General features: G+C 45.6%; 1 protein-coding gene and 1 non-coding gene across 4 annotated transcripts in view; both read left to right on the forward strand.

Annotated features, from left to right (window-relative positions):
- Positions 1 to 12482, forward strand: part of srbd1 (S1 RNA binding domain 1) — a 240207-nt gene that overhangs the window by 162783 nt on the left and 64942 nt on the right. The gene's annotated exons all lie outside the window — the stretch shown is intronic.
- trnat-agu (transfer RNA threonine (anticodon AGU)) lies at positions 8962 to 9035 on the forward strand. The gene has a single exon. It is a non-coding gene; the product is annotated as a tRNA-Thr (tRNA).

A 12482-nucleotide genomic window follows, 5' to 3' on the forward strand; every position in this document is an offset into this window, starting at 1 on the left:
ATCGACAAGCACTTTTGCTTCGGCAGTGCAACACATAGACAAGATGCCAGTCTTCAAGAGGGAAAGCTGTTTGAGGCATTTCTAACATAAAGGCTTAGGTTTTGGGCTTGGTAATGGTTCACCAATATGCACCACACATTAAACAAATCACAGTTTTTTTGAGGTGTGCACATATTATGGGTGGTAAACCAACAAAGTTGTTGAGAATAGTTTAATTTTGGGATGAAAGTTTTGAGGTGTTTGGTATGCCCCATGCTTTCCAATGTGTCAGTAATATTTTGATTGCACAGAGGATGCCAGATGTAAGACTTTTGTAAGAGTCTTATGGGCTTATTGTGTCTGCCATGCTCATTAGACACTATTATTGAGTTAATCATAACACAAATGCTGTCAGTTATTAATAAAGTAGATCGCACATGCTGAAGATTTGGGAAAATATGCCATTTTATACTTTAAAAATAGTTCAAAACACCTTATAGACAGTTGGTGAGAGGAACATTGTTTGCATCCAAAGATATTTTGGCCCTGGAGGGAGTGCAGAGGAGGTTTACTAGGCTGATACCGGAGTTGAGGGGATTGAGCTATGAGGAGAGGCTGAATAAACTAGGCTTGTACTCGTTAGAGTTTAGAAGAATGAGGGGAGATCTCATTGAGACGTATAAGATGATGAATGGGATGGATAGGATAGAGGTGGAGAGACTCTTCCCGCTCAAAAAAGACAGTAGGATTAGGGGGCACAGCCTCAAGATAAAGGGGAGGCGGTTTAGAACGGAGTTGAGGAGGAACTTCTTCACTCAAAGGGTGGTGAATCTCTGGAATTCTCTGCCCGTTGAAGTGGTGGAGGCTGCCTCGCTAAATATTTTTAAGAAGCGGGTTGATGGGTTTTTGATAAGAGAAGGGATTAAGGGTTATGGGGAGAGGGCGGGAAAGTGGAACTGAGCCACGACAGATCAGCCATGATCTTATTGAATGGCGGGGCAGGCTCGAAGGGCTAGATGGCCTACTCCTGCTCCTATTTCTTATGTTCTTATGAAATAGATGTGCTCCCAACTGACTTTCTTTTTGATCGTGTATAATGATTAAAGATACATCGTACTATGTCTTGAGTGTTATTGATTCTATGTATAACATCTTAGCAAAGCGTTGTCATGACTACAGAAGTAAAGGGGAAAGATGTTACATATTTAACTGGTTGCATGATTGCTTTAAGAACCAATCACATGATTTGGTGAGGATATTAGAGTCATTAGAGTGTTGCGCAAGCTGGTGTTTTAGTTTCACTTTCTGTGCAGAAAATGCCTCTTTCAGTAAACATGTTGGGCCTGATTCTCCCAAAAAAAGTCTATGTGCTGAATTCACGGGAAAACTGGTGTAGTTCACGATTGTTTCTTCAGTGGGAGTTCACACTCGAACCCTCTACAATCATGAAAATCATTAAAAACACGGGGTGGGGATTGGCGGGGGGCGGTGGTTTTCACACCAGAGTCTGGCAGTTCTGGACCTCTGCGTATGCACAGTGGCTCCAATCTGTCAGCCTCCCATTTGCTGGCTAGCTCAATTGCTGGCCAGCCCCAGATCCCTGCAGTGCTGCCCATCCCAACGATACCCCCACAGCCCGATTGTGGCTCCCATAATCATTCCCCCCCCACCCCCCTGTCCCCCCTTTTAGCCCGGACCAATCGTTAGCCTGCCTCCAGCATTGACTGATCCCCATGCAGAGTGCAGTGGGACCACGACCCCCACTGATCACCCCTAAGCCCTGCCCACAATAGGCTCCACCTCTTTGGCAATGCTCAGTGTGCAGTGCCAAGGTGCCCCTTGAGCCTGGACACTTTGCCCCTTGGGCAGTTCCAGGGGGCCCAGGATGGCATTGCCAGGGTGCCCATGCTCAGGGGGAAATCACCCCACCACCCAACCTTCTGGGGGCCCCGATTGCTCCACCCCCCACCCCACCTCCCGCAAACAGGGTCTCCTGCTAATTCCCTGAAAGTGGGGAGCAAATCTAAACCCCACTGGAGTGAAATACTGCTGGCAGGGTGGGAGATGCTATCAGGCCTGAAGAATTCAGTCCCAGGCCCAAAAGTCGTATTTAAATTACATTAAAAGCAGATTAAAATGACTTACCGTGCCTTCACGCCAGTTTCCAGCGTTGTCTTGACTACACCTGCTCTCTGGCAGTGGGAGATGTGCATGCATTGGGAATACATGCGTGAATCCCCCAAAATGGCCAACATGTGTATCTTCCAACCCAATGCACCGAAAAATTAGCACGTCGCAATTGGAGAATTGGGCCCTTTGTGTTTTACTTTGAGTCATCATGTGCAAATCACATCTCTTTTTGTTTAAAACCCACAATTCCTAGGCTGGCACAGTGGCATTGTGGTTAGCACTGCTGACTCACAGCGTCAGGGACGCAGGTTCAGTTCCAGCTTAGATGACTGTCTGTGTGGAGTTTGCACATTGTCCCCCTGTCTTCTTGTGTTTCTCTTGTTCTCCGGAGCATTGAACCTGGTGGCTGTGGCTGTGGTGAGTGACTGATTTAAAGTAAAAACCGCTTTTTTTCTGTACTTCCGGTTCTCGGGACTTGTTAGAGTGTAGTTTACTTCCGTACCGGAAGTTAGGCCAGGGGATTGTCGTTAAGGGGGAGCGGGGGGTATAAAAAAGGGGTAGCAGCATAGAGTGGGCAGCGTCGGGAGCAGGTAGCGGAGTGAGTGGGAACTGAGTGAGAAGGGCTTTGGCTCGCTGGGCTTAGGCGAGAGTAGGCTTAGAGAAGGGGCGTTGCACATTCTACCTTTGGGCACTTACAGGAGGTTGGGACATGGCAGGGAATATAGGGAGGAATGTAAGTTGTGTCAGGTGCCACATGTGGGAGTTCCTGGTGGTGTCACGTGTCATGTGTCCCCAAGGTCCACATCTGCAGTAAATGTTTAGAACTGCAGCGCTTGAGGGCCCGGGTCAGGCAACTCGAGGGGCGTCTGGAAGATGCGTTTCTAGTCAGGGAGAACAAGGAGATAATGGCTGGGAACCGTGAGCAGGAGGAGGTCTCAAGGGCTGAAGAGAAGGGAGGATGGACGACTGTGAGGAGGGGAAAGAGGAAGAAGAAGAGTAGTCAGGTTCCCCCGGCTTCCCCAGAGGCCCCCCATGGTTCATCGACAGGGGCACAGAAAGATAGGCAGGAGGGGGAGACTGACTTAGAGGGACAGAAGGGGGCTGGCAAGGTGATAGTGGTAGGGGACGGGAGGGTCAGAGGTATCGATAGGAGGTTCTGTGGACAGAGGCGTGACTCCAGGATGGTGGTCTGCCTCCCTGGAGCAGGGGTAAAGGATGTAACGGACAGGGTAGAGGGAATTTTGAAAGGGGAGGGGGCACAGGCTGAGGTCATAGTACATGTAGGGGAGGGGGACATAGGAAGGAGGAGTAGGGTAGAGGTCCGTAGGCAATTTAGGGAGTTGGGGGCCAAACTAAAGAGTAGGACCTCCAGGGTGGCACTCTCTGGGTTGTTGCCCAGCACCAGCAGGGCAAAGAATGACGAGATCATGCAGCTGAATGCATGGTTGAGGGATTGGTGTAGGGTAGAGGGCTTTACTTTTGTGGATCACTGGGAGGTGTTTAGGAGAGAAGGGCTGGGACTGGTGGGGAGAATTTGAACGGGAGGGGAACTAATGTCTTAGCGGGGAGGTTAGCTGGGGTGTTTATGAAGGATTTAAACTAATATGGAGGGGGGGTGGGGAGGTGGCTGGGAGAGAGTCGGGTGAAAGGAAAAGTATCAGGGAGAAGGAGGTTCCGAGGGACACTTGTGGGTTGAACTGTGTCTGTTTCAATGCTAGGAGTGTGGCAGGGAAAACGGATGAGCTTAGGGCCTTGATGTTTGTGAGGCAGTTAGATGTGGTGGCTGTAACAGAGACATGGTTAAGGGAAGGACAGGACTGGCAGCTGAATGTTCCTGGGTACAAGTGTTTTAGGCGTGACAGAGGAGGGTTGAAGAGAGGTGGAGGGGTGGCACTGTTAGTCAAGGAAAACATCACAGTAGTGCAGAGGGAGGACAATATAGAAGAGATAGGGAGTGAGTCACTGTGGGTGGAGTTGAGGAATAAAAAGGGAGAGATTACGTTGCTAGGGGTGTATTATAGGCCACCCAACAGCCCGAGGTCAGTGGAGGAAGGCATTTGCAGGGGCATTTTGGATAGGTGCAGGAAGAATAGGGTGGTTGTAGTGGGAGACTTTAATCTTCCTGGAGTGAATTGGAGGGGGCCTAGAGCTGGGGGTACGGAGGGAGAGGAGTTTGTGAAATGTGTTTTGGAAGGGTCTCTAGAGCAGTATGTAACTAGTCCGACTAGGGGAGGGGCTATACTGGATTTAGTGTTGGGTAATGAGTCGGGGCAGGTGGGAGAGGTAGAGGTAGGCGAACATGTGGCTAATAGTGACCACAAGTCCGTCTGCTTTAGGATAAAAATGGAAAGGGACGAGTGCCGGCCGAACGGGAGTGTGCTGAACTGGGGAAAGGCGAGCTATGGCAGGATTAGGAGGGAGCTGCAGGACACTGATTGGGAGGGACTGTTAGCTGGCAAGTCCACGGTTGGCAAGTGGGAGGCTTTTAAGGGCAAAATGAAATGGTTGCAGGGGAGGTATGTTCCGGTTAAGCGGAAGGATGGGAAAGGTAGGATTAGAGAGCCGTGGTTAAAGGGGGTATTGACGACTTGGTCAGGAAGAAGAGGGAGGCGTATGTTAGGTCAAAACGACTGGGTACGGAGAGTGTGCTGGAGGAATATAGAGAGAGTAGGAGGGAGCTAAAAAGGGGAATTAGAAGGGCGAAGAGAGGGCATGAAATGGCTTTGGCTGGTAGGATTAAGGAAAATCCGAAGGCATTTTAGTCCTATATTAGGAGCAAGAGAGTAGTTAGAGGGAAAATTGGTCCTCTTAGGGACAAAAGTGGGGAGTTATGTATTGAGTCGGAGGGAATGGGGGAGCTCCTGAATGAATACTCTGCGTCGGTATTCACGAAGGAGAGGGGTTCGGAATCGTGTGGTCTGTTAGAGGGAGCTGAGGATCAGCTGCAGGAAATATCTATTACGAGGGAGGAAGTGCTAGGGCTTTTAGGTAGCGTAAGGACGGATAAAGCTCCAGGGCCTGATGGTATTTATCCCAGGCTGCTTAGGGAGGTGAAAGATGAAATTGCTGGGCCTCTGGCGCAAATCTTTGTCTCTTCTTTGGACACAGGTGAGGTCCCAGAAGACTGGAGGGTAGCAAATGTGGTACTGCTGTTCAAAAAAGGTAGTAGGGATAACTCTGGAAATTATAGGCCGGTGAGTTTGACATCGGTGGCAGGGAAATTAATGGAAAAAGTACTTAGGGGTAGGATGTATGAGCATTTGGAGCGTTGCGGTCTGATTGGGGATTTCGCAACATGGCTTTGTTAGAGGGAGGTCTTGCCTTACGAATCTGGTGGAATTCTTTGAGGAGGTGACAAAAACGGTTGACGATGGGAGAGCTGTTGATGTCATCTATATGGATTTCAGTAAGGCGTTTGACAAAGTCCCTCATGGTAGGCTGGTAGAAAAGGTTAAGGCGCATGGGATACGAGGTCAGGTAGCTAGGTGGATTGAGAACTGGCTGGGCAATAGGAGACAGAGGGTAGTTGTGGAGGGGACTTTGTCCGGCTGGAGGCCAGTGACCAGTGGTGTGCCGCAGGGCTCAGTACTGGGACCTCTCCTCTTTGTAGTCTACATAAATGACTTGGAAGAGAGCGTAGGTGGTGTGATCAGCAAGTTTGCTGATGACACCAAGATGGCAGAGTTGGCGGGTACCGAAGTGGATTGTGAGGTGATACAACAGGATATAGATAGGTTGGTGCATTGGGCAGATAGGTGGCAGATGGAATTTAATCCTGACAAATGCGAGGTGATGCATTTTGGAAGGAATAATGTAGAGAGGAGCTATGTGATTAAAGGTAGACAAATTAGGAGTATAGAAACACAGAGGGACCTGGGAGTGCAGGTTCACAAATCCATGAAGGTTGCGACACAGGTGGAGAATGTTGTCAGGAAGGCTTATGGAATGCTAGCCTTTATAGGAAGGGGTATAGAGTTTAAAAGCTGCCGTCTAATGCTTCAGTTGTATAGAACGTTGGTTAGACCGCATTTGGAGTACTGCGTCCAGTTCTGGTCACCTTACTACCGGAAGGACGTGGAGTCTCTGGAAAGGGTGCAGAGGAGGTTTACCAGGATGTTGCCTGGCATGGAGGGGCTGGGTTACGAGGAAAGGTTGGAGAAACTGGGACTGTTCTCCTTGGAAAGACGGAGATTGAGGGGGGACATGATAGAGGTGTATAAGATACTGAAGGGAATAGACAGAGTCAATAGTGAGAGACTGCTCCCTAGATTGGTTACAAATACAAGAGGACATGATTTAAGGGTGAGGGGGGAGAGGTATAATTTGGATATGAGAGGAAGGTTCTTTACGCAGAGAGTTGTGGGGGTATGGAACGTGCTACCGAGTAGGGTGGTGGAGGCGGGAACGTTGGACTCGTTTAAGGTTCAGTTAGATAGGCACATGAGTGAAACGAGGATGGAGGGTTATGGTAGGGGTTATTAAATAAGGGTTAGAACCTCGGGAGACACCGGAAAGGCAGGCTTGTGATTAACGTTTTTGTCTTTTTATTCTGCAGGTGGAGGCCCACCTCGTTGTCAAACGAGGGGCATGCACACGGTCGTGCGTGGGCTGCTCTTGGAGGTTCCGGGAGTGGCCTAGTACTTCGTGTCGGTGTGTGTGCTTGATCCTGGACCGGTAGACGGGCGCCGCAACAGCTCGGTGACTAGCACTGCTAGCTGTGCAGATACGTGGATTTGGGCCTGTGTCTGTGGGAGTTTGTGCATTCTCCCTGTGGATGCGTGGATTTCCTCCGGGCGCTCCGGTTTCCTCCCACACCCCAAAGATGTGCTCTTAGGCTGATTGGTTTTACCAAATTGACACTATTCTCCCCTGAATCTGGCTAAGTCAGGGGTTCTATTTGTAGATACGCAGGGTAGAATAGGTGTAGGGTGATGCGGCGGCGCGGGCTTGTTGGGCCGAAGGGCCTGTTTCCCGTGCTGGGTTGTTCTTTGTTCTTTGTTCCTCTCACAGTCCAAAAATGTGCAGGTTCGATGGTTTGGCCATGGTAAAATTGCCCCTTAGCGTCCCAAGGCGATGGGTTAGCCGTGTAAATGTGTGCGGTAGGGCAGGGGAGAGGACCCTGTCAAAGCATCAGTGCAGGCTCGATGGGCCGAATGGCCTCCTTCTGCACTAATGTCCTATTTATGACCCTAACATAGTTAGGACATTACATTTTTCAGTCCAATGTTTGAGATAGTGCTGAGATGTTAAACCAAGACCACATCCAACCCCTCTGGTGGATGTAAGAGACTGTGGATTATTTGAGGGAGTTCTCTTGGTGTCTCTTAACCAATACCATCAAAATAGATCATTTATTGGATTGCTATTTATAGCATCTGCTATGAACAAATTGGATATTACAGAATATAACAGCAATGTGTCTTTGGACGGTGGGGTGCTATACAAATGCTGTTTTTCTTCTTTTGTGTTTTTTTGTTGCTTGTTGCAAAATGTGATTTTTGTTTGATGTAAAAGCTACCCATTTACAAGTTTTAATTTGCTTTATGCTTCCACTGAGATTTATAATTTGGCCTTCCAATTTCATTTTTGCTTAAATGTTAACCCTTCCCATCAGAGATTCCATTACTTCTTTTCTCTCACACATAAGCATATACACACACACATTTATTATTTGTTGAGCTATTTTTAAAACTTCATTTGTAAGATGTGGGCGTTGCTGGCTAGGCCAGCATTTATTGCCCATCTCTAGTTGTCCTTCAGAAGGTGCATTCTTGAACTGCTGCAGTCCAAGAGTTGTAGGAACAACTGCAGTCTCTGAAGTGTAGATATATCCACAGTGCTGTTAGGGAGGGAGTTCCAGGATTTTGACTCAGCAACAGTGAAGGAATGGCAATATACTTCCAAGCCAGGATTGTGAGTGACTTGGAAGGGAGCCTCCAAGTGGCTGTGTTCCCAGATATCTGCTACTCAGGTCTTTCTAGATAGTAGTGCTCATGGGTTTGGAAGGTGCTGCCTAAGAAGTCTTGCTGAATCCTTGCAGTGCATCTTGTAGATGGTACACCTTGCTGCCACTATTCATCAGTGGTGAAGAGATTGAATGAAGAGTAAATGTCTGTCAACACCAGGTTAAACTCCAACAAATTTATTTGGAATCATGAGCTTTTGGAGCACTGCCCCTTCATCAGGTGAGTGGCTCACTCACTTAATGAGGGACCAGTTCTCTGAAAGCTCGTGATTCCAAATAAACCTTTTGGACTTTAACCTGGTGTTGTGAGACTTCTTACTGTGCCCACCCCAGTCCAATGCCAGCATCTCCAAATCCAAGGATTGAATGTTTGTGCAAGGGATGGTAATCAAGCAGGCTGCTTTGTCCTGGAAGACGTCAAGCTTATTGAGTGTTCTTACAACTGCCCTCATCTAGGCAAGTGGATTCTTTTTTACTGCTGACCTGTGTGTTATAGATGGTGGGAAGGCTTTGGGGAATCAGGAGGTGAGTTCCTCACTCCAGAATTCCTAGCCTTTGACCTGCTCTGGTAGCCACAGTATTTATATGGCTAGTCCAGTTTGGTGTCTGGTCAATAGTAACCCCGAGGATGTTGATAGCAGCCATTGAATGTCAAGGGCTGGAGATGGTCATTGCCTGGCAATTGGTATGTAGGTGAGAAATAGGAAAAGCATTTGTGTGGTATGAATATTAACAGCAGATGAAATTGCTACAGCTCAGTGTTAACAGTAATCTTAGCAACTGCAATCTTTTCCTATATGATTTTCTCCAGTCGAAGGCAGTGTAACCTATTCACCCAATTCCTTAACTCTAATTTATTATGACATTCTAAAACCCAAGCATTCTTGGGCTTTGTGGCTTAGTTGGTTAAAATGCCTGTCTAGTAAACAGGAGATCCTGCGTTTAAATCCCAGCAGAGCCATACTCCATTTGAACTGATTATTATTCCTCTGCTAAGCTTCTGTCCACCAACCCCAGCAACCCACTCTATTGTAACTCCAGAATAGGCGTTGTCTATCAGTTTGCTCAATGCTTGTTTTCTTCTCCAATGTCTTTGTTCCTTCCAAGTCCTGGATAGTTTTGCACCAACTGTTCCCTCGAAATATCTGCAAACCCCCTGGTTTCACACCAGTGTGCTGGCGATGAAAATGTATATAGAGCAGAACACTTAGTCCAGATTTCATAATCATTTCAAGTTTTCCTGTTTCTGCTTCTGTAGCGAAATCCTTTGGCTGCTCCAGCATTGTTTTGGAAGGTGAGAAAAGTCCAAACTCACTTGATTTAAACTGCCTTCTTTGATCTCCTAGCCCTGGTCTCAGTGCCCTGTGATATTTTTCACGTTAAGTCCTATCCTTGCTCAGTTCTGCCATATTGTGTAACCCAGTTAGTCAAACTTAGGAGCCTCATTCACATTTGGAATACCTCCATTCCCATTTTATTTATATAATCTATCCCCGATTCAGACAACTCAACTTGTATTCGCAACTCCCTGCTCCTCTCGTTGCTTTTCTCACATTCTCTGGTTCAGAAATCAATCTTGTCAGCCATTGCACTTCCAACCCAATTTCACATACTATATGTCTCTCTGTGTTTTCCAAAATCAACTCCTGAAACCCATGTCTTTAACTCTGACTGCAGTTTCTCTTTGTCATTCCTCCGTGTGTCTTATTACTAGCTATCCTTAAAAACAAAGGATTGTACTGAGTATCACCACCTACGAGCATCCAATCCTGAAAGTCCGGTTTTGGGGAAATAGGGGTTGAGAGGAGGGGATGAATGAGGGATTCTGTGGGGGGGGAGTGGGGCACGAAGGTTCATTGAATATTTTTTCCAACTTCAATTGTTTATGTTCCAACAAACAAGATCATTCATCACATTAATGGTAAATAAAATATTATAGACGTATGGTTACCTGTAATGTGCCATTCTAATGATTTACAAAACGTGTGATCATTAGAAAGGTGGTTAAAAAAGAAAGGGATAGGCAACAAGTTGGTTAGTCTGGATAAGAGCACATGACCAAAAAGGTTTGGAGACTACTGACCTATTGGTTCCTAGTTATATGAAGAGAAAGATTTGTAGCTGTTTTGAGTCTGTGGTTCACCTACTTGACAAAAATTATTTGTTATTTCAGACCAAACTTTAGGTTTCTACATGTGTTATTCACACAACTTCTCAAAATGCTGGTTCAAAAAGGGTTAGAATTGCTTGTAACCTGTCATTAAATTCGAATAAAATTATCGGAATCCTGTGAATTGCCTTCAGTTAAACTTTGTTTCATTAGAACAGAGATTGAAAATGTACAGGCGGCCTGGATATGAAATACCTTGCTGGCCTTGGTAAATCTGTTGCTTTTTACACTGAAGCAAAAGTATAAGTCATAATGATCACTTGCCAATTATTGGCAATTCACAATTTTTAATTGAAATTATTGGATGCTATACTTTAAACTAAGATTGCTGTAAAATGTTTTTGATTTTTAGAACTGGCTTGAGATTACAACCTTTTGGAACTGTTTCTGTAATACGTGATGATTGTGTTTTTAGATTGGAACCAGTCTTGTTATTTCAACTAGATTTTGACTTGGAAAAAACTTATGCGTTTGCAAGCTTTCATTACACTTTCTAATTCCTAATGTAAAATCAGTGTACTACTTGGTCATGTGCAGAAAGTTAACAATGAAAGAGAAAATAGTGTTGAGGAAATTCTAGGTCTTTATAAGTTTTGGGAAAGAGTTTGCAACATTTTCAGTTCTCCCGCCAACCCTCTTATGGCTCAAGCCTACATTGGGTATATTTTGCAATGGTTGGGTTGAGGCTGACCAATACCAATTACCAAATCATCTCGTAACAGGATAAAAATGAGAATGTCAAAGAATTTTTCTGATCAAAGCTGCAGCCAAATATATTGATTGATAATTGGATAAAGTAAATGACAGCAATAAACTGTGTTGGCACATTCAGCGATGAACTTGCAATTTTTTTTGACATTCAATGAGAATAAAGTGATGATTCTGACGAATATAGAAAATTGTTCTATCCTCTTCATCAGTCGTAATCAGAGGGTGACGGGGTTACAGTAGATGTAGGTAGAGTACCTCAAATCTGCAATGCAAAAACTGACGGTCTGAAAATGAGGCATTTTTGTCTTAGAGAACTTTGCTGTCTGAGCCACTGAACACTGTTTCTTCTCTGCTTGAAAAATGCTTACCCAGATGAATGTCCACAATGTAAGCATACGTTCTTGAAACGGTGTGCTGGTCAGCACTGTGCTAGTTGAACCCCATTCTGGATCGGTTCTAGCTTAGAACATGAACAGCTTACTCCCTCTGAGTCTGATCGGCAGTACATCCTCAGAATCTAAGAAGTTGGGCATAAGCTGCTAACAGAAGATTGATATTGCATGAGAACTAAGTGCAAACCTGATATGCAAACTCTGTGACTGAGTCTTGAATAACCCCCACAAAGCCAGTGTCTCTTCACCAAATCCAGATTTATTTACAAGCGTTAGTAATGCTCGGGCAGTTACTTCATGATACAGGGTCTACACCCTGTGTGCTGGTAAACCCAACACTCCACCTTATGTACCTTTGCAGGGCTCCCAGATTGGACAGCTTTAGCTGCTTGAATCAGGAAGCTCATATTCTGACAGGACCACCTCATGGACCTCATTAAAGTTGTTACAAATCTATTGCATGATCACAAAATGGGTTGCTGTGAATGACATACTCAGCTGGACATCCAAAATCCAGAAATATCCAAAATCAGTCTTGGTGCCAAGGGTACTGGATTTGTTGTACTGAACCTGTAGCTCCAGTTGAAGATGGACTTTTCCTGTGTTATAAGTTTTCTAAAGTTCTGTGTTGATGGGGAGTGCCACAAGTATCTTCTGTCTTCTTTTGCATTTTATTTTTAACTTTCTGATATTCACAGAAATGCATATTGGAAATGTGAAAAAAAACTTCAGTGATAAACCGTGGTTTAAACTGTGAATGGGCTGTGGTCCCATTGGATACGATGTTTAACAAGCGGATGTGAATGGATTTGCAGCTTTATCCGTTGATCGTCAGTTAGAAATATCACTGTGTAGTTGCTTTGGTTAGTGGAGTTCTGACAAATTCATAGAATTTGAAGAGAGGGGCTAGATTTTTACGGAGATTGGGAAGAAAATGGCAGACAGAGCCTGATTTTGGGAATCCTCACCCTTTTTTTTGATTTTTAGGAATACCTTTTGAAGGTGCAGGCTAGTTTGGTTTGTGAGCTGGCAGGCTCCATTGTGGAATAGTTATGTCCCAGTCTTCCACAGTTTTCATGAAGTTGGACGGTTGGGAAGCTTTTCAAAGAGTTATATTTCATGGCATCTCAAAGGT

The sequence above is a fragment of the Carcharhinus amblyrhynchos genome, chromosome 12 (genome assembly GCF_965287045.1).
Source record: "Carcharhinus amblyrhynchos chromosome 12, sCarAmb.v2.hapA, whole genome shotgun sequence".
Lineage (NCBI taxonomy): Eukaryota > Metazoa > Chordata > Chondrichthyes > Carcharhiniformes > Carcharhinidae > Carcharhinus > Carcharhinus amblyrhynchos.